Source organism: Macaca mulatta, chromosome 3 (genome assembly GCF_049350105.2).
Source record: "Macaca mulatta isolate MMU2019108-1 chromosome 3, T2T-MMU8v2.0, whole genome shotgun sequence".
Taxonomy (NCBI): Eukaryota; Metazoa; Chordata; class Mammalia; order Primates; family Cercopithecidae; genus Macaca; species Macaca mulatta.
The window spans coordinates 142,092,163-142,115,225 of record NC_133408.1 but is presented as its reverse complement, the minus strand read 5'-3'; the positions used below and the strand labels follow the sequence as shown (position 1 = coordinate 142,115,225).

At 40.3% G+C, this 23,063-nt stretch overlaps 1 non-coding gene across 1 annotated transcript; it reads right to left on the bottom strand.

The window, feature by feature from the left end:
- Positions 1-676: 676 nt before the first annotated feature.
- On the bottom strand, positions 677-782 carry LOC114677265 (small nucleolar RNA U13). The gene has a single exon (XR_003728552.1). It is a non-coding gene; the product is annotated as a small nucleolar RNA U13 (small nucleolar RNA).
- Positions 783-23,063: the final 22,281 nt, after the last annotated feature.

The window sequence follows — 23,063 nt, the reverse complement described above, 5'->3', positions numbered from 1 at the left end:
AATCGACTCCATCTTGCTTCCAACCTGCAAGCTGTCGTTGTTCATTCCTGGATGTAGGCCAAACTAACTTTGGGAGGAACTTTAACTTTGAAACAAAGATGATAACAGCCTTTTCCCAAAACATACCCCCTTCTTGCCTGTGGTTATATAGGAGTGTCCGGAGCTGCGTGGCCCGGCCATAGCGATTATAACTGACGACTGACGCCTGAGCTCTATACATTTCCACTTTATGCCTCCTCCCTAGATTTACTTTCTTCCCTGTTCTGCTGTCTCATACGCCGGTACAAAATGGCGCTCTTCCTGGTTCTTCATAACCCATTTTCCCGCGCCGGGAAAAATGATCAACTTACAGCGCAGGCGCCATCCCGCGCCCGGGAAAATTACCAACCGACGGCGCAGGCGCAACATGACGTCCGACCGAAGAAACCGAGGCCTACCTGTCCACGCCCACCGCAGGGCCACCATCATCGCCCTGGCCCAACCTCCGCCCCTGCCGGTCTATATAATGCATTACACTGCCACCAATAAACGAGACTTGATCAGGATACTGTCTTGTCTCCATTTCTCGTGTCTCTTGTCCCCCCGAGTTCCCACTCCCTCTTCTAGGGCCTACATTGACGATCCCGCGGGACGGGACATAGGAGAATGTTCTTTTTTAAAAAAAATAGTTTTTTTATGTCAGATGGGTAATGTCCCAACACTGTACCAAGATTCGAGGGTGGCACATGTCACATGTGAGCATGTGAACACCCAATCATCATGCTTATGAACTACGAAAGGATCAGAGAATATTCCTGTTTGTACAAAATACATCCTAAATTATCTGGGAGTAATGGGACATCAGATCAGCAGTTACTCTAAAATAGTTCAGAAAAAAAATGTTTCCTATATTGAACTCCCAACTTTTCTGTAAGTTTGTGATTGTTTCAAAATGGAAAAACAAAAATTTTTTTTTTGAGACAGTGTCTCTGTCTGTCAGCCAGGCTGGAGTGCAGTGACATGATCACAGCTAACTGCAACCTCCACCTCCTGGGCTCAAGCAATTTTCCCACCTCAGCCTCCAGAGTAGTTAGGACTACAGGTGTGTACCATCATACTCGGATGATTTTTTAATTTTTTTGTAGAGACAGGGTCTCACTATCTTGGCAAGCTAGTCTTGAACTCCTGAGCTCAACTGATCCTCCCACCAGGTCCTCACAAAGTGTTGGAATTACAGGCAAAAGCCACCATGCCTTCCCTGAAATAAATATATATATACTTTTTTTTTTTTTTTGAGACAGTGTTTCGCTCTTGTTGTCCAGGCTGGAGTGCAGTGGCGCAATCTTGGCTCACTGCAACCTCCGCCTCCCAGGTTCAAGCAATTCTCCTGCCTTAGCCTCCTGAGTAGCTGGGACTACAGGCACGTGCCACCGTGTCTGGTTAATTTTTTGTATTTTTAGTAGAGACAGAGTTTCACCGTGTTAGCCAAGATGATCTCGATCTCCTGACCTCGCAATTCCCCCGCCTCAACCTCCCAAAGTGCTGGGATTACAGGCGTGAGCTACCGCGCGGCCAAAAAATATTTTTAAAAATCATAAATGTTATCAGAAGGACTGGTATTTCTGAAGTCTCATGAAGTTTTTTTCTTTTTCCCCCGCATAAGGAACTATCATCTCCTATCGTGCTGTAGGCAAACTTTAGTGACATGGGTAAGTTTGATTTAAAACACTGAATTAAAAGATGCAAGGGCTTTACATTAGATTGCATTTCCCCCCACTGTACTGCAAACCCCTAATGAAATTAACCCCATTTATTGGCCTTGTGTTGTATGAATTCTCCAAAACTGGCTGAAATAAGCCATAGTCAAATAACAGGAGAAGCTTAATGAAAAGTGTTATGTTTACCTTTTAAATGACTGTCCTTTCCTCTATAATAAGAAACTTCCATTAACTGGTCTCAGGAAAAAAATTACTAAAATCAAACTTTTTTTGCAAAATAATCATATGACTTAATTGCACAGGGAAATTGATGACAAGTAATAAATAATATCTATTACAGAAATATTTTCATTGAAATATACACATTGACTTCCTGAAATCCTTTGTGAATTTCATGAGTAGCACTTAGCCATTTTAAAAGAAATGTATGACAGATATTTGTGTGTGTGGCAGATTTTTAATTTCCAACTGCCATGTGTTCTGTACATAGATTTTTTTTCTCAAATTTCTAAACACAGTGGAAGCCACCAAAAAGAATATCTGAAGCAATTCATTAAAATCTTGGCAGCCAGACCCCAGCTCCCGCTTTCCCTGAAAGCTCCCTTTAATGAAGCTGAACCGTGTCCCAGCAATTCACTCCACAGAAGACCTACTGTCACCACCTCTGAAGAGGCAATTCCTGGAGGAACCAAGTCAGCCAATCGAGAGTCCTGAATAAGCAAGAACTAAGTAAATAAATTATCATTTCGAAAGTGATGGGTTAGTGTGCTCTTTTGAATGCCCCCTAGGAAAATAAATTTGATTAAAATTAAATATTTTGTTGTAAGATGTAATGCTCAAATTCAGGGGATTCTGGTGTCCCTCTGGAGAGTGTCAGTTGTTGGGGGAGGAGGGAAATGCCAGCTGTCCTATGGCTGTTGAATCACAAGAGCTTATTTTCTTTGATAGGATTTTACTTTGAAAATATGCTGTAGGTGATCATAAATGAAGGATGTGTCTCCTTGCTAAGAACGTTACATCTTTCTGCATTTTTCACCTGTTTGTGGCTCTGCATGTTGTTTTTTTCACTGCTGTTCCCTCCAGCCGGCTTTGATAATGAGGGCTGGGAAATTTTTCCTGATTCCAGTGCTCCACGGGAGCCTCTTCCCTCCCTCCGGTCTCCTCCCAGTGGCTATCTCTTTGGTGTCTTTGTTCCCAGCACAAAATAGTCCCTGCTAGCATTGATCAAAGTTCTGTGAATACACACTGACTCATTAGCTACTTAAAGATCTTCGTTAAGCAGCTTCTTCTTTAAAATTTCAATCGTGGTTTATTTTTTATTTATCTTAGCATGAATCACAATATACAAAAGAAACCTGACTTAACATGGGGTATAAAAGAATTACCATATCATAGAAAATTGTTTTGAAAAAGATTTTACTGCGCAAAAAAAAAAAAAAAAAACAAAGTAAACCTCTGAATCTTTCTTTACATGAATGCTAATAATACAGACAACTTTAGAGAAATTGAAACTAGCCCAGCCTGTTCGAAAGGGGATCCAAGCAATTCATCACCAAAACGGCCACAGCTCAGCCCTCTTAAAACCCGTTGTTTTCTGAAAATAATCTGCAGAAGTATTGAGATTCGTAGGTAATCTTTTAAACATTTTATGAAGGATTCCATTCGTTTCCCTCTTATGTTTAATTTTTTGAACTATGTTTAATTTAAACTGTCTTCATTCTCAAAAATCTATATCTTTACCAGATTTTAAAAGAGACTACCTCCTCCACCACAGAATTTTTCTTTAAAAAGACAATCAGCATGTTTATCTTTTTAGTCAAGATCCATCTCTGGGTCTGCTGGAAGAGAGACTATGAAGACAAATTAGAGCCCATGGGAAAGCGATACCTCTGTCCCCTGCGTGGAAGCAGCATGCCATCAGAATGCTTAGTATTAATCGCAACTTGAACCCCATAATGTGTCACCTTTCTCCTCAGGGCCTCCAGCTTTCCAAATGTCCATCTAATCTGTGTCCACCCCCGGGAGCAGATAGTACAGTTTCCCGTCAGGGTGTTCTTTGATAGTATCAAAACTTTGTCACTTAAGAAAAAGCCTGATATTTACACCAGGTTGGCCAAATGCTCAGCTAAGTCTCAAGAGGGTAAAGAATTTCAGGCATTAAAAAAAAAAAAAAGGAAGAAAAGAAAAAAGGCCAGCAATAGAGTCATGTATTTAGTACTTGACTCAGAGTTAAGAGGCCTGGATTCTCCAGGCGGCCCCGGGCATGAACAGGCTCCAAGACTTTAGGCAAGTTGCTTAACTTCTCTGAACTTGGTTTTCTCGTTTGTAAAATAAAAGAAGTTGAACTATGATCCCCAAGGCCCCTTTTGCTTATCAACAGTGCTGATTCTTAACTATAGTAGCAATAAGATCATCAAATTCACTTCCCAATCCCTGTCACCAAGTTCATATGCGGAGACAGAAACGGGCTTAGGAGAAAACTGCAACCTAGTAACCAAGGAAACATGAAAATTTTAACAGTGAAAGACATCCTGTGTAGCAAACTCTACAAAGTAAACCAGGAAAATAGAATTAAGGATTAAGAAATAGGCCGGGCGCGGTGGCTCACGTCTGTAATCCCAGCACTTTGGAAGGCTGAGACAGGAGGTCAAGAGATCGAGACCATCCTGGCCAACAAGGTGAAACCATATCTCTACTAAAAACACAAAAATTAGCTGGGTGTGTTGGCGGGTGCCTGTAATCCCAGCTACTTGGGAGGCTGAGGCAGGAGAATTGCTTGAACCCAGGAGGTAGAGGTTGCCGTGAGCCAAGATTGTACTACTGCACTCCAGCCTGGTGACAAAACAAGACTCCGTCTCAAAAAAAAAAAAAAGAGAAAAAGAAAAGGAAAAACAAAAGAAATAGTAGGGAGAGTTTTCAGAAACTCTCTTCTACTCCCCAACTCACCCTCAAAAATCAAATTGTAGGTTTCCCCACAGATCACTGGAAAAAATGCTTGATAGTTCTCTGGGGTAAACTCTTCTATTCGATCTAAGATTCAGCTCGTGTTAACTTTTGCTTCAAACATCTTAGTCAAGATTGCTTTTACTGTCAGAAAAATCCGAACTCCTTACATACTGATTATATGCAATCTAGGTAAGCCAAGCCTTCCACCCTGTCTGCCATTCAGAAGTCTCTTTCATGTATGTAGCTGAATAGTAATCTCATAAAATAATATTGGAATGAATAAAGACCCAGATGTCTCAGGTTGTCCCATCCACGCAGTTTCCTCCTTCTCCTTCCTATATTTACATATTAATTTTAAGTCACGGGTGAAAATTAAAGCCTGCTCTCTCCCAGTCTCTCTTTGATATTGCAAAGAAATGTTACAAAGCTTCCTAAGGGAAGGTTTCTTGCAGGAAATAGTGACTCCAAGTATGATTAGTCCCCAAATCTGCCTGCTAGGCTGAGTGAAGAGGACTAAAATGCTCTGTGGGTCACAAGGTCATAAACCTCAGGAAGCTGGCCACACTGTCAGGCATTCTCCGCCAAGGACTGGGGGATGTGGGTTCCAATTAGAAGCCAGGTCACCACCAGCTGAAATTGAAACATACATCATAGTCACATCCTGTTTAAGAGAAAGCCAACTTCTATTTCCTGGAATTGCTTTTTATCTGAGGAGAGGGAGTGATTGGGGTGTAGTTAAGGGTGGCTAAGGTGCAGCTCATCCCTTGGAATGGGAAGCACACAGGTTAATGGGGAATGTTGGGGACTGCCCTGGAGCATCTTGTCTCTCAACCATCTCTAGCACATTTCTCACCCTCCCTTGTTCACCTCTCCCAAGTTCATGAGTGAGCATTCTGGGCACAGGGAGGTCAAGAGGCAAAGGGGGGAAAGTAGTGGGAAGGGTAGGTGAGATGAGAGAGGGTAATGATAGGGATCAAATCCTTTTTAGGCCTCCTGTCCCTTGTTTTTCCATCTTGGACAAAAGCTCAAGCTCCAAAATTGAGGGCTACAAGAGCAACAGAGAGAAGCTTTGTTTTCATGACTGGCACAAAATATGAATCACAAGTTAGAATATCTCCTGTTTGAGCATTTTATCTGGAATGAGCTCTGAATCCCAGAGGAGGAGTTTCTCCTCCAAAATACAAGTCCTGAACTGGCTCAGAAAGAGGAGCACCCTCTAATGAGTTGGTGGGATAAGCTTTGTGCTCTTTGTGATCAGCCACTCCCCATACAGCCCATAGGCTGGCCAGCCCATCCCAACCTTGCTATCACCCTGGGGAATGCCAATTCTAAAAGGCACCTGTATGGAGGGCTTGTTAAAACACTGATTAATGGGCTCGACCCCACAGCTTCTGATTTGCGTCTCTAACAAGTTCCCACGTGATGCTGATGTTGCTGGTCTGGGGAACCACACTTGAGAACCACTAGCCCAGCACATAATAGGCATTTAACAAACATTTGTTGTTCATCTTCACAATGGGAAGTCAAGGATGAGTGCTGTGGAACGGAAGAAAATAGGAATCATCTCATTCTGGATCTCTGAGTTTATAAGTATTTGTTGTATGTTTCCTGTTTCCCATACTGCTCATGCAATTTTAGCTATTTTCAGGGAACAGCTGTTTCTTTCCACCTTGAAAGACAATGAAAACTTAATAATAGGTAAAATGATATTTTGGAAGAAACTGATGTACCTTATATATCTGGGACAGCCTTGCCTCTTACATAATTGACAGTAGACATTGTAGGGATTATGTAAATTGACTTGATTTTCTTTTAAATCTTTAGGAAGACTTATCAATTAAAGAGGTCTAAGTAACTTGCCAAGCTTTACACAAAAACTTTTTTTTGGTCAGAAACATACATTTCTGACCTGAATTTTTTTTTTCTGACTGAAGTGATCACTTTTGATCATAAGTCAGAAAAATATTGGGGCAATGTGGAGTTTAGGATTGCTGCTTACTTCATGCCATTTCTTCAGCCCATCTCCTTTAGCTTCAAGGCTGAACACAAATGAGTTAAATGGAAATGGATTACTTAAAACCTACATTTGTGGCTCATTTTCCATTCACCAAACTCTCTTCTTCTTCCTCTTAGACATACACACTTTGGGAAAACCTCACAGAGCATGAAGAGCCAGCTCTTTCTTTCTTTTTTTTTTTTTTTTTTTTTTTTTGGAGACAGTCTTGCTCTGATCTGTCACCCAGGCTGGAGTGCAGTGCAGTGGCGGGATCTCAGCTCACGGCAACATCCACCTCTCAGGTTCAAATGATTCTTGTGCCTCAGTCTCCCCAGTAGCTGGGATTATAGGCGCACCCCACCACGCCTGGCTAATTTTTGTATTTTTAGTAGAGATGGGGTTTTGCCATGTTGGCCAGGCTGATCTCAAACTCCTGGCTTCAAGTGATCCGCCCGCCTCGGCCTCCCAAAGTGCTGGGATTACAGGCCTAAGCCACCGCGCCTGGCAAAGCCAGCTTTTATTTAATGAAACTGAATAATGCATATTCATCAACATATCGATAACTGGAATTAAGATTTGCAAGGATCACTGCAACGACAATATATATTCTTGCAACTATACTTCTCCATGCTCAAAAAGCTTTATAGGCTTTCAAAATGAATGTCTGTAACATCCCTCTGAGGTAAATGAGGAACCGGTGTAATTATCTTCTCTTCACAGATGGACAGGCAGACACAAAGGAATGGACTGAATCAGCCAGGAAGGGAATCAAGCTAAGGACCCAAATAATTCTAATACAATCTGCCTGTCTTCTCAGTGCTGCTTTCCTTTGATGCATGAAAATCTGTGTTGTGGGAAACTCTGAAGGCATTGTTTTTGTATTCTTCAGTGATGTAAGAAACAAAACTCTGTATGACCATCTAAAGAGAGCAAGGGATGGGACTGGTAAATATGGGTGGCAGCAGGGCAAGTCTATAAAAACCAAATTTAATTTTGCTGGATAATATGATCAAGGTCCTTCAAGGCTGGATTCCATCAGCATCTGATCAGCCAGCAGCATGCTGTTATTTACATAAAAGCAGGCAGAGAAGGGGTAATATTAAACTAATAGACATTATCGTATGGCTGCAAACCTCTAAAACAATTCAACATTTGGGAAGTACTGAGCAACTGGAAATTTTTTCAATGACAATAGTTTTCAGTGCAACAGGCTTAGAAATCTGCTGTCTCTGGCCAGAAGCCAGATTGCCGACACAAAACAGCAGAGCCACAGACCCCAGTAAGGGGAGAATAACAGCAGCCCCAAAACTGGCACTACTAACCCTGTTTCGTATGACGCTATTTTGTTAAGAAGAAATTCATACTACAAAAACAGGGTCGTTTAGGAATTATAAGTTTTAATGATCTCACCTTTTAAGCAATGGACACATTGACAGGATCATCAACCAGAAGGCCTGGAAGAGTCTACACACTGCTGCCTTCCGCCAGGCGCCTCCACATACCCCAGCATCTGAGGTCGTCTGGCAGCAAAAGCCCCAACTTACCAGAGACCTCATTGTTCCTGTCCCTCAGACACAGTAACTTCCTCAAGGCCAGTGACCTCCATGAAAACTCCCCTGCCCAGATGCCTCCATCCCAGAGATCGTGAGACTGCAGGAAATGAAAGGCTGCAGCAGGGAGAGGCCTCAAAATACAATGGTTTGGGGTTTTCCTTTTCTATAATACTGTTCTTTACCAAGTGGAGTACATTTTGAAATGCAGAATTCAATTCAAGGATAGGACAGAAATACACAAAATTCTTGAGAGAGCCAGAGATTATAATATGGGTAAACTATTATTCTAAAAGGTATTAGGGTCCAGGCATGGTGGCTCATGACTGTAATCCCAACACTTTGGGAGGCCGAGGTGGGTAGATCACTTGAGTCCAGGAGTTTGAGACCAGCCTGGGCAATATGGTGAAACCCATCTCTACAAAACTACAATAAATGAGCCCAGCGGGGTGGTGCGCACCTGTAGTCCCAGCTACTCGGGAGGCTGAGGTGGGAGGATCGCTTGAGCCTGGGAGACCAAGGTGGCAGTGAGCCCAGATCACGCCACTCCTCTCCAGCCTGGGCGACAGAGCAAGACTCTGTCTCAAAAAAATAAATAAATAAATAAAAAATTATAAAAAGTATTAGCCTTAAAATTCAAACAATAAAAATAAAGGAAGGGTCTTATTTATGCAGTTCCTTCTAATATTTTGAGGTGGATAAGGTAACATAATACATACACAACTACCCACGAAGACTGAGTATGTAAAGATACAAATAGGTATTTAGAGGGAGGGGTCACTGTTCTAATAAAATAAAACTTACAGCTTAATCAGACACATCTGATGTTATACTTAGTTGTTTGTGTTACATGGTAATAAGAGCAGTAAGGAGATCACAGAAATGACTGGAATTAGGGCTATTTTACACTGCTTTAGGTTTTTTCAGGAGTTTTGTTGTTGTTGTTACCTTGATAGTTGAGAATCTTTACACCAGCAATATTATTAGTCCATCAATCAATATTACCAGCTTTCTATAATACCATAAATTTTTTTGATTATCATCATTCACACAGATATATTCACACTGGGGGGTGGGGAAAAACAGGACTGGATCCAATTTCTTTTCACCCAGAGATTTCCTTGTTCTTCCCCCACAACTTCTGTCCATGTGCCTCGTGTGTCTTCATTGTGCCAGCTCTCACTATGTACGTTAGCAATTTTTCTTAAAGTTGTCAGGTCAAAAAAAATCATCCAAATAAAAAACAGGCTGGGCGTGGTGGCTCACGCCTGTAATCCCAACATTTTGGGAGGCCGGGGTGGGCAGATCATGAGGTGAAGAGTTCGAGACCAGCCTGGCCAATATGATGAAACCCCGTCTCTACTAAAAATACAAAAATCAGATGGGCATGGTGGCGCGCGCCTGTAGTCCTAGCTACATGGCAGGCTGAGGCAGAAGAATCGCTTGAATCCGGGAGGTGGAGGTTGTGGTGAGCCGAGATCGTGCCACTGCACTCCGAGGAAAAACAAACAAAAAACTTTCAGGGCCCTTCAATTAGCTAAATCAGAATCTCCGAGAGAAAGGCTTAGAATCTGTATATTTAACAAGCAGCACAGGTAATTCTTATTAAGTGAGTTTGGGCAATACGCTATTATAGGGTCCATATTTTCCAAGTCAAAATCAGAGCTCATGGATTTTTTTTTAACTGGTTAGTGAACTTATTTACAAAACGATCTCCTGAGATATACTTACCTCAAATACTTTTATAAATGAGATGGAATACAAATACATGGTTTAAAATGATAGATATTAAATTGCATTTTGGCATATTTTATAAAATTTTTTATTCCCCCCAGAAGATGGCAGCTGGGTGTGGTGGCTCACGCCTGTAATCCCAGCACTTTGGGAGGCCGAGACGGGCAGATCGCAAGGTCAGGAGATCAAGACCATCCTGGCTAACACAGTGAAACCCCGTCTCTACTAAAAATACAAACAATTAGCCGGGCGTGGCAGTGGGAGCCTGTAGTCCCAGCTACTCGGGAGGCTGAGGCAGGAGATGGCGAGAGCCCGGGAGGCAGAGCTTGCAGTGAGCAGAGATTGCGCCACTGCACTCCAGCCTGGGCGACAGAGCGAGACTCCATCAGAAAGAAAGAAAGAAAGAAGGAAAGAAGGAAAGAAGGAAAGAAGGAAAGAAGGAAAGAAGGAAAGAAAGAAAGAAAGAAAGAAAGAAAGAAAGAAAGAAAGAAAGAAAGAAAGAAAGAAAGAAAGAAAGAAAGAAAGAAAGAAAGAAAGAAAGAAAGAAAGAAAGAAAGAAAGAAAGAAAGAAAGAAAGAAAGAAAGAAAGAAAGAAAGAAAGAAAGAAAGAAAGAAAGAAAGGAAGGAAGGAAGGAAGGAAGGAAGGAAGGAAGGAAGGAAGGAAGGAAGGAAGGAAGGAAGGAAGAAAGAAAGAAAGAGAAAGAAAGAAAGAAAGAAAAAAGATGGCTCTACCTGAAATGAGAACCATCTTGAATGTATGGCCCCTTTCTAGCCACGAGTTCTGAAGCAGCAGGGGTCAATGCTCAGAACTCCCCAGGGCAGCTGGATACTAGTAGGGGAGACAGTCAATCCTGAGCAAGGGGGTGTGGGGCTGGGGGCATGACTCGGAAGAGCAGGCCAGAACGGTGGCACAGAAAAAAGGATAGGAGAATAAAAACAGATTGGATCCCAGGCATCTGAGAGGGAAAGGGATAAAACATGTCAAAATTAAGGAAGGGGCTAAGAATGTGTTGGTGGTGGTGGTGCAATCACCCCTAGGTATTCACCACCTTCCACAGAATATACACTCTGAAGTCGTGACGACTGTCATTTATCCAGCATACCCTTTGGATACAGAATAGGGTTAGAGAAGACAAACACCATGTCTTCAGTTTCTTAAGTTCCTTCCCTAAAAACAACCAAAGCAGACTTATTTTCAGAGCCACGTAAGACATAATTGGTTATCAAAAAAGCAAGATGGACTGTCCCCAAAGAAATATACATTCCCCTAGGAAGGAAGAAAATATTCTTTATTATGTACTTGTTCTATGTCAAGTACTGTGGAAGGTACTCTGATGTATGGGTCTGATATTCATTCCACGAATTCTTCTCAAGGATCTATCAGGTGCTAAGCACTGGATTAGGTACTAAGAATACAGAACAAGAAAGGGATGGTCTGTGCCTTCATGAAACTTACAATCTAGGGAAGACAGACATTTAAAATAAACACATAGGAGATCTCAAGCGGCAATAAAAATAAAAATAACTAAAACACATAAATGTGAGTTGTGTGGCGGGTTTAAAATGGGTAGCCATATCCCAGATGTGCTGGAATATACTTTTAACTTTTCTGATGGCGTTCAACTTAACTCTTGCATCCCCTTTCTGCTAATGAAAGGAAAATTAACTCAATCTTGTCATTTGAAGATAACTTAGCCTCTTTCAGTATAAAATTAGTCAGTATTCAAAGTTCTCCTCTTCCTTCTTCTGTTTCTTTTTCATGAGGATGGCCCAATTTCCTCCAGAAAGCCTTAACTATCCTCCAGCATCAGGGCACGGGGGGCTTCTGTGGTGTGGTTGTCCACATGGCCCTTGCTGGGTCACATACATGCATCCGCTGAGGTGCTCTTTATCAAAAGTGGTATCTGGCGTTCATTGCTGGTGTTCATGCTCCCTGCCATTGCTTCCAGTCCCAAAGTTCACACATGCCGTCTTTCCTGGTTCCATGGACACCCTGACATTTTTCCACTACCCTCAAATCCCTCAGAACTCAGACCCTTTCAACAATTTCCCCACACTATCCTGGAATGTGCAGGGTTCTGTAACGCTGTCCTTGGCCCATCTGCATTTCAAACTTGAGATGCTCCTAAATAAGTGCAGTTATTATAGTTACCTCCCTTGGTTTTGCCCCAACAGGAAACAGGGTGCCAGGGGCTTCTCTTCAGTATCTACTAGCATCTATACTCTCACCTCTTCTGAATCTCTTCTTCCTGTCTATTTGGAGGACTGACCACACTGTTAATACGACAAGCCTATGAAATGAAGAAATAGCCCAAACCTCAGTTAAGGGTGAGAATCAAGTAAAGAATGGCATACATATGGGATAACCTTGGCCCAGGAACCTAGTTCTTCTTCCCAGGGGAGGAGAAAAGGGGAAGGAAGAATTGAATTTGACTTGGTGCTTAGTCACAAGAGAAAAAGTTCCCATCTAGAAATGAATATCACAAATTATCAAATGTATATTTTCCTATTCCTAGCTGGAAACCATGCTTGTGGTGTTACACAGAACTCCTGGCCAGGCACAGTGACTCACACCTGTAATCCCAGCACTTTGGGAAGCCGAGGCAGGCAGATCATGAGGTCAGGAGATCGAGACCATCCTGGCTAACACGGTGAAACCCCGTTTCTACTAAAAAAAAAAAAAAAAATACAAAAAATTAGCTGGGCGTGGTGGCGGGTGCCTGTAGTCCCAGCTACTGGGGAGGCTGAGGCAGGAGAATGGCATGAACTCAGGAGGCGGAGCTTGCAGTGAGCCGAGATCCAGACACTGCACTCCAGCCTGGGCGAGAGAGTGAGACTCCGTCTCAAAAACAAAAACAAAACAAACAAACAAAAAAGAACTCCCTTGTGCTCAAAGTTACATTCATGCACTCCTGACTTTTCTAACTATAAAAATGTCAAAGTCTGCTACAGTTTCATCCTGACAATTTCTGGGAAGGAAAAGTAGAGGGTATTCTGAAAAGATACAGCAAGAGGTCCAATTTAGATTAGAGAACAGGAAGGGACTGGCACAAGAGAGACAAACTTTCTCAGCCTGATAGCAGCTAACCCAGTCACAGCGCCCACAGGCAGCTGGGATCCACCAGAAATGCTGGTTTCTCCGACTTCCAGTTGCTATCACTAGTGTCCAAAATTAACCAGCAAAATTAAGTGAAATCTGATAATAATATGCATGAACATTTCCTTTAATGTTTCAAGCTGGCTTGTAACTACACCATGGGCATGAAAGCAGCAAAATCCAGACTGCAAGTAAAGCTACAGCTCAAATATCTGTTTTCTTCAACAAATAAATTACAAGGAGAATAGAGAGAGAGAAGTAACATGCAGATCAAAGAGAAATCATCACAGTGTGTGGCACTGGAGCCTGATTTTCTTTAAAGTAACTTTAAAGGTTGCTGTTTTTAAAACAATGGGAAAATTGAATACTGATGGCCTATTTGATGATTGTATGGAATTTGTGTTACAATTTTGGGTATGATAATTAATCTTGTGGTTATGTTTTTCTGAAAGTTTTTTAATCTTCTAGAGAAATATGCTTCAACGACCAGGCACAGTGGCTCACGCCTGTAATCCCAGCACTTTGAGAGGCCAGGGTGGGCAGATTGCTCGAGCTCAGGAGTTTGAGACCAGCCTGGCCAACATGGTGAAACTAAAAATACAAATATTAGGCCATCTCTTCTAAAAATACAAATATTAGGCCGGGCGTGGTGGCTCACGCCTATAATCCTAGCACTTTGGGAGGCCGAGGTGGGCAGATTGCCTGAGTGCAGGAGTTTGAGACCAGCCTGGGCAACAACAGTGAAACCCTATCTCTACTAAAATATAAAAAATTAGCCAGGCGTGGCAGCGTGCACCTGTAGTCCCAGCTACTTGGGAGGCTGAAGCAGGAAGATCACTTGAACCCAGGAGACGGAGGTTGCAGTGAGCTGAGATCACACCATTGCACTCCAGCCTGGGCAACAGAGTGAGACACCGTCTCAAAAAAAAAAAAAATTACAAATATTAGCCTTCACTGTGGCGGGTGCCTGTAATCCTAGGTACTCAGGAAGCTGAAGCAAGAGAATCGCTTGAACCTGGGAGGCGGAGGTTGCAGTGAGCGGAGATCGGCCGAGATCAGGTCACTGCACTCCAGCCTGGGCGACAGAGCGAGACTGTGTCTCGAAAAAAAAAAAAAAAGAGAGAGAGAGAGAGAGAGAGAGAATATGCTTCAAATATGTAAACATGAAATGTTATGATGTCTGTAAGTTGCATCAAAATAATACCAATGACAGAGTGGATGAGGAGATGGATAGGAGAGGATTGGCCTCAGGTTGATGGATATTGGGCTGAGTGGTGGCTACATAGGAATTAATTATGCTATTCTATCTACTTTTCTGTGTATTTAAAATCCACCACAATTAAAAATTTAAAAACATAAAAGCCAAAACTAAAATCTGCCTTGTAATTCTCCTCTTCATACATGACCATGTGAATAGACAAGTACCACTAGGCACGTTGTGTCAGTGGAAAATAGTTGTCATTTTTCTTTATGACTATGTATTAATATATACACACATATATATTTAGTCTTACATACACTTACTGCCTGTCATCAGTCCAGTGTCATTCAACGGACCTAGGTTCCCGGGTTCCGCTTTACTGCTTCCATATTTGTGTGTCTTCAAGCATGTAGTTCATGTTTCTCACTTTTAACTCCAAATGGTGATGTTGTCTGCTTTTGGGGTGGTATTGGGAGAACTGGTGATGGAACATTTAAAGTAGTTTAGCATTATGCAGTATACTAGAAGGATGTTAGGGACTAGAGCTGGTTTAATATCTGTTATTAGTCCTGGCTCAGCCATTGGTCGGTCATGTGAAGGTGCAAGTTGAACAGCTCCTTTAACTTGGTTAGTTCTCAGTTTCTTTACCTGTAAATGAAGTGTTGAGCCTGCTCTCCAAGGTCCTTTAGGCTCCAGTACTCCATGATTCATTAAATTTTATTACAGAATATTATAAAAGCTTATCATATAAAATACATTGCTTTTTTGCTCATAAAGAAGAACATGGTGTATATATAGATAGATAGCCTGAAGAGCATAAGTTAAATATATTCATTTTTGTTTTTATTTTGGTAGAAAGTGATTCTTAGTCTTCTATAAATAAACAGAATAAATAATATTTAACCACAAATGACAGTAAAAGTTCAGTTCATATCACACTGTAAGTTAATCAGGGTTATGACTAGGATTTCAAGACTGTGAAATTATATGGGAACATAGAAATTAAATTATTCTTATTAATCTCCATAAACACTAGAAAAAAGTCAAGGAAACATTTTTTAAAATAAACCAACAACATAATGGTTAAAACTGAAAGAAATGATGATAGCAGCATTAACAATATTAATAATTGTGGTAGCAAATTTTTATTTCACTCTTGCTGTAATATAGTAGGCACTATTTTAAGCAGTTTGCATACATTTGACTTGTTTAATTTTCATAATGATCTTAGGAGCGGTTATTATTATTGTCTTCATCTCTAAAGTGAGGACCCTTGCCCAAAGTTATAGAGTCAGTTTACCTGTAGGGTGTTCTGTGAGTATCAGGTAATATTTGTGAAGTAGTGTATATGAAAATGCTTTGTAAGCTGGACGTGATAGCACGTGCCTGTAGTCCCAGCTACCTGGGAGGCTAAGGCAGGAGGATCACTTGAGGCCAGGAGGTTGAGGCCATCATGAGCTATGATCGAATCTGTGAATAACCACTGCAATCCAGCCGAGGCAACATAGCAAGACCATGTCCCTTAAAAAAAAAAAAAAGCTTTGTAAAGTGACAAACATTTTAAATGCCAAACAGGTGTTAATTACCATTATTAGAATTAGGCGGAAGTTTAAATGTTTTACATATGTTTAATAATATAAGATGAAAAAATAGTAAAATATTTTTAAAACATTGGAAAATCTCATTGCAAAAAGAGACAAGACATGCCTAATGAAATAATAGACTAGGCAATGATCATCAATGGCAGCCAAGATAACTAGGCGAAAAGCCAAAGGCAAACTTCATGATGAATGTATCTGGCGAAAACTCTTAAACCCACTAATAAATGTTAACATCAAAAAGAGAGATAACCAGACATGATGCCTTCTGAGGGAGATACGCAACTGCACCCTTTGGTGAAAAACTAAAACCTGAATCTGATCAAGATCCTAGGAAATACTGGGGACAAAAGTACACGAAACTGTTGTACAAACTAGAGAAAAGAATCAGCCAAATCCAGAATATGAGAATCATTATAGGACAAATGTCCTTGTTTCTTCAACAAATAAATTCCGGGGAGGGGGAAGGAGGGGAGAAAAGACTTGTTGTTTTAAAAATATTTGAGAGGCATGTCTAAAATGTATTGTGTGTAGCCCTTCTTTGGATCTTTTCATTTTTAAGTTTCTTAATGGTGTTTTCTGAATGTTGTAAATCACTTTATTGGGGGTATGATTGGCATACAAAATACTGTACATAATTAATGCATACAACTTGATGAGCCTGGAGATAAGTATATATCTGTGAAACCATCAGCACAACCTATGCCATACACATATCCATCACCTCCAAGTTTCCTCCTGCCTTCCTTATTTATTTATTTAGAGTGTGTGAGTGTGTGTGTGTGTGTGTGTGTGTGTGTGAGAGAGATAAAAACACTTAGACCTTGTTTGGATCTTGATTTGAACAAACCAATTATTTAAAAAACTATGGGAAATGTAAGTACTAACTGGATTATTTAGTGATACTAAGGAATTATTGTTATTTTAAAATGATATATAGTATTGTGGGGTATTTTTGGGCAAGGCCTTACCTATTGGTGTTACAAACAGACATATTTACATACAAAATAATGTATTTATGTTTAGCTTCAAGAAATTTAGTGTGGGAAGGAAGTGAATACATAGATTTTAAAAGACTGGGCATGAGTTAATTATTGTTAAAGCTAGGTAATATGTGCATGAGATTTCATTATAATACCCTGTCCATTTTCATATATATGTTAATTTTTCTATAATAAAAAGACTAGAATATAAAGACAAGATGAAATGGTTAAAAATAGTCCATAGAAGCAGAAAAGAATATTATTATTTTGAAATTGAAGATACTGCAGCTAAATTTCACTTTCTGTAGGTGAAGTGAGAAATTGCATTGCAAAGTACTCTTTAAAAAAAGACAGAACCATTAGGGATTTGTCAATTTTGTTTCCCTTTCTTTGTTTAATTTAGGAATCAGGAATTTTTTTTTAAAAAGTCTACATAAATCTATTATTTAACAAAGATATTCCCTGAGCACACACTAAATGCCAGACTCTTGTCTTACTGTATACATTTGATGAATTTTAGTTACTGTGTGAAATCCAGCTGGAGATGCCAAGACAACACCCACAAAGCAATTAGAAATCAGAACAGGACAATACTGTAACAAAGACAGCTAGCTACTCCCCAGATTTGTGCTTCTCTTCCATAGAGAAAAGTAGTTCCAGGGATACAGACACCCAGCCAGGGGGTACATTTCCCAGCACAAGGTGGAGCCCTGTGCCTGGTTCTCACCAGCAGAAGTGTTATGCCACTTCTGGACTGAGGTGGCAAAGAAGCAGATAGACTGTCCTTTCCAACTTTCAGCAAATACCAATGCCTGGGGCAACTCTGGGAGTTTTGTGTTGAAGATGGTAAAGCCTCCATCACCCTGAGTCTCCAAACGGCTGCAAAAAGCACAGTGCTCCTTTTCCCCATCCCTGCCCCTGATGCACCATTAATTATACACTCTCACCTGTGAATAGCAAGTATAACTTCTACGGTGTTAAGCCACTGAGATTTTGGGTTTTTATCTCTTATAGAGGTTAGTTCATGTGTCAGTTGCCAAGTGGGATGTTACAGTGTATATTCGGAGATTAAGAAATCACTGTAATCACAAAATGTTTCATGGGGAAGGTGGAGCTTGAGCCGGAATTTTTTTTTTTTTCTTTTCCTTTTTTTTTTTTTTTTTTTTTTGAGACAGGGTCTTGCTCTGTAGCCTAGGCTGGAGTGCAGTGGTGCGAACTCAGCTCAGCTCACTGCAGCCTCTGCCTCCCAGGTTCAAGTGATTCTCACATCTCAGTCTCCTGAGTAGCTGAGACTACAGGCATGCACCACCATGCTCAACTAAGTTTTGTATTTTTAGTAGAGATGGGGTTTCACCATGTTGCCCAGGCCAGTCTCAAACTCCAGACCTCAAGTGATCCGCCCACCTCGGCCTCCCAAAGTGCTGGGATTACAGGCATGAGCTGGCACACCTGGCCTTGAGCTGGATTTCGAACAATGAGTTGAAAGTGACTAAATGGAGAGGACGGAGAGTGGGCAGGTACCAGGATAAGGAACCAACATAGGAACCACGGCAGTAATTCACATGCAGCTAGAGGAGAGTGAGACCATCTTGATGAGTAGGTGCAGTTGGGGAACAAGGGAAGTAAGGATGAAGAGGCAGGATGGAATCAAGAGCATGGAGATTCTTAGGAATTCAGGATCTGATTCAGTGACAACCACTTCTGAATTAAAAGGATGAAGCTTTTGGAGTAAAAGGATGATTTATGAAAGGCCTATATTAGCAACATCCGTGAGACAAAATAAAGGAGATGGACCTGAGAGAAAAAAAGATTAGGCTACATGACTAGCTAAGAGGATGTTGCAACAATCCAGTTTTGATATAATTAGAGACCACATTGGCAAACTCAGTAGAAAGGAAGGGTGAATGTGATCATCATCTTAAAGAACAAATCCACAGGGATTGACAACAGAGAAAAAAACACGAACTCTAACATTTATTAAACCAGAAGTGTGTCTAGTTCTAACGCCCAAAATTGTGAGTTCTATTATTTTGGGTATTATTTAATCTCGTTGAGTTTGTGTCTTCTGTCAAATGAGAGGAAAGAACCAAATGACCCGAAAGTTCTTTTCACCTGTAAAAGCCTATGGCTATAAAGTCATGAGTTGAAAAAAAAAAAAAAAAAAAAAAAGAGTAAATGACATATTCAGTAGTAGGAGGCAAAGAAGGGGGAGTATACCAATGTATGATTGAAACATAGTTTATTTGAACTGGAACTGGTCCTCTATACTGGATGTTTGAATTGTTACCAAGCTTTTGTATTACAAACAAAAGTACTTTAACTTTCCTAGATTTTCAATTACACCTTGGTTTTAAGAACTACATCATGAGCTGGGCAAGGTGGCTCACACGTGTAATCCCAGTACTTTGGGAGACCAAGGTGGGAAGATTGCTTGAGCCCAGGAGTTAGAGGCCAGCCTGGTTAATACAATGAGACCCCATCTGTACAAAAAATACAAAAAATTGGCCAGGCATTGTGTCATGTGCCTGTAGCCCCAGGTACCCTGCAGGCTGAGATGGGAGGATCACCTGAGCCTGGGAGGTCAAGGCTGCAGTGAACTGTGATCTGTGGGTGACAGAGTGAGACCCTGTCTCAAAACAAAAATTAAAACTAAAACTAAAAACTAAATCCTGAATATGATAACTTGCCACAACAGTTACACTAGATGCAGTATTAATTCCCTCCCCTCTTAGAGATGAAGATAACTAAAGTTTATTTCCTAATTATAAAGATTTAAAAATGTGAAAGTATTTGGGGGAAAAATGAAGACTTTGCAAATATAAAGTATTAACATCAACTTTGTTATTACCATCAAGCACAGATAACACTAGCTACTTTTTTCCCTAGATAACTATGTATAAAGTAGCTTTAAAATGTGTTTTAGGGTGGGCACAGTGGCTCATTCCTATAATCCCAGCACTTTTGGAGGCCGAGGCAAGTGGATGGCTTGAGCCCAGGAGTTTGAGACCAGCCTGTGCAACATATCAAAATTCTGTCTCCACAAAAAAAAAAAAAAAAAAAATGCACAAATTAGCCAAGCATGGTGACATGCACCTGTAGTCCCAGCTACTCAGAAGACTGAAGTGGGAGGATCGCTTGACCCCAGGAGGTTGAGGCTGCAGTGGTCTAAGATCACACCACTGCACTTCAGCCTGGGTGACAGCAAGACCCCGTCTCAAAACAAAAAAAAGTTTTAGTTTTCTTTTTTACAATTACTCTTAGGCTTGTTTCATTTTGTATTACTTTATAAACAGACCCCTAGATGAAACTGTTTTTAAAAGTAAACTAAGAAAGTGAGCACTACTTTCCATCCTGAAAATAACTACTACTAAGGGCAAATAGAAAGTACAGTCTCTGACACTCAATAGTTTTCTAGTACTCCACCATTGCCTTGCCATGTATCTAAGAAAGATACCACCTAGCCGGTATGTATTTCACAAACTTATAAGGATCTTTAGACAAGCTATATAGACAGTGTTAGACACGGGTTCAATTATACTACAGAATGAAGATCAACATGGATGAAATCAAAGGAGAAATAGGTTCACAAACATATATCAGACAAGAGACTGGTATCTGGGGTATATAAAGAACTTCTATAACTCAATAACAAAAACGTAAAACATCCACTAAAAAGTGGGCAAATATTTTGAACAGACACTTCACAAAGAATGGTTGATAAGCATATAAAAAGTACTGAACATCGTTTGTCATCAGGAAATGCCAGTTACTACCACAATGAGACACCATTATGCATCCACCAAAACAGCGAAAATTCAAGACTGACAGCACCAAATGTTGGCAAGAATGTGAAGCAACCAGAATGTTCAGACATTGCTGGCAGAAGTGTAAAGTGGCATATTCATTTTGGAGACAGGCCTGGTAGCTTCTTATAATACTAAGCACACACACATTCTATGACCCAGCAATTTCACTCCTAAATATTCAAGAGAAATTAAAACATAATGTCCACACAAATACTTGTATGGTAATGTTCTCAGAAGCTTTATTCATCACAGCCGAAATCCAGGAACCACTCAGGTGTTCACCAATAGGAAGACGGATAAACCAACTGTGATATAGTCAGATAACAGAATATTACTCAATGACAAAAAGGAACTATTGATGCACACAAAAACATGGATGAATTGCAAAAACATTGTGCTGAATGAATAGTCTTACCCATAAAAGTGCACACTTTATGACTTTACATGAAGTTCTAGAACAGGCACACTTTACATGAAGTTCTAGAACAGGCACAGCTAATCTATCATGGGAAAAAATTACAACACTGTTTGCCTGGGGCTAGGGGAGGCTAAGAGATCATATTACTTGAAGAAGAAAAAGAGCAATACAAAAATCTACTTAAAGGCTGGGCGCGGTGGCTCACACCTATAATCCCAGCACTTTGGGAAGCTGAGGCGGGCAGATTGCTTGAGGTTAGGAGTTTAAGACCAGCCTGGCCAACATGGTGAAACCTTGTCTGTACTAAAATACAGAAATTTGCCAGGCGTGGTGGCACGCACGTGTAATCCCAGCTACTAAGGAGGCTGAGGCAGGAGAATCATTTGAACCCGGGAGGCAGAGGTTGCAGTGAGCTGAGATCGTACCACTGCACTCCAGCCTGGGTGACAGAGAAAGACTCTGTCTCAAAAAAAAAAAAAAAAAAAATCTAGTTAATACACATACTGAAGCCTTTGGAGATTATACTACTATCTGCAACTTATTGCATCAAAAAATTAAAATGGATTGAAGGATGGATAAATAAATAGTTGGGCAATAAAACAAATATAGCAAAATGCTCATTGTAGAATATGTATGGGTGGGTATGTGGATATTCATTGTACAATTATTTTGACCTTTCTGTATGTTTGAAATCTATCAAAAATAAAATATTGAGGAGTGTAAGGAAAAAATGGGATATCTTCAGTTGTATTTCTTATGATGCTTGATCAGAAGATAACAATTAATAAAATAAATGTTAGAACAACAGGAAAAGAGGGATTTGGACATAAAATGGGGTTAGCTGACATTTATTAAGCTCCTGATTCCCTAAGGTGCCACTGGCTTTTTGTGAAAAATATTAAATTTAATGAAGGTGTTAAAATGTGGACACTGATGTCAGATATCCACCATTCAAGGGATTTGTCAAAAGAAAGTCAGTGTGGGGGCAGGTGGAGAAAACTACAAAAAAGAACAAAGGAAATAAAACTGAATTAAAGGGAATGGAGAAAAAGAACAAAATGTACATTTTCATTTTGACCAATTTCTTAAGAAAGCAGAATGGCCAATTTTGAACTTCATAGAATCATGGGAGTGGTGTTTTTGTACACACATTTTTGGTTCCTAATTAAGTGTTTCAGTGACCTGTACTATTTGGCTTGAACTCCTGGCCTCAAAGCAATCTTCCCACCTCAGCCTCCCAAAGTGCTGGGATTACAGGCCTGAACCATCACGCCAGGCCTGAGATGTACTATTTGAATACTTCTAATCAAAATGGTTGCAACAGACAAATAAGTACACTGATTTTCATTTTTAGTATCTGTTGAAACAGTAAGCAAGGTGAATGTAATTGCAGACCAAAGGGGAGGAAATTTTTTAAAAATCAATTGATAGGATTGAGGTTGGTGGAGAAAAAAAGTGTTAAAGCTTAATAGAGAGGAATGATGCCTGGAAGACTAAGAATAAAGATATAATCATTAGTGAAATATACACCTGTCCATAATGATGTATTTGTCTCATACATTTCTCAGAAGAGATTTTCTTTGAGCCTTAAACCCTGAACTATGCTATGTCCCTTAGGATATCACAGAATGGCCTATTTTTACTAGTTAATCTCAGACCTAAATACTAATCTTTTCTCTCACCTGTTAGAGGATAATTTAAATTAGTTTTATTGATTGCAGAACTAGACATGTATTAATATGTCTTTTATTGCCCCTGACCTACCAGAGCATGAGAAGTATCTGAAGTACGAAATAAATGCAGAGTGCCGCTGGTAAGGGGTTTAAATCACAAGTGCAAGATTGGTTTAGTTTCTATTTTGCAGATTCTATTAATTCTACAAAGAAAATGGCTTGCAATATATTTGAACCACAATTGTCTGCAGTCTGTAAACATAAGGAATCTTAAATCAAAGGACTTAATCAATTCAGTACATTTCCATTCCTTTTTCAAGATGGAAACTCAATATCCCACTGCTACAATTATTTGACTGCAGTC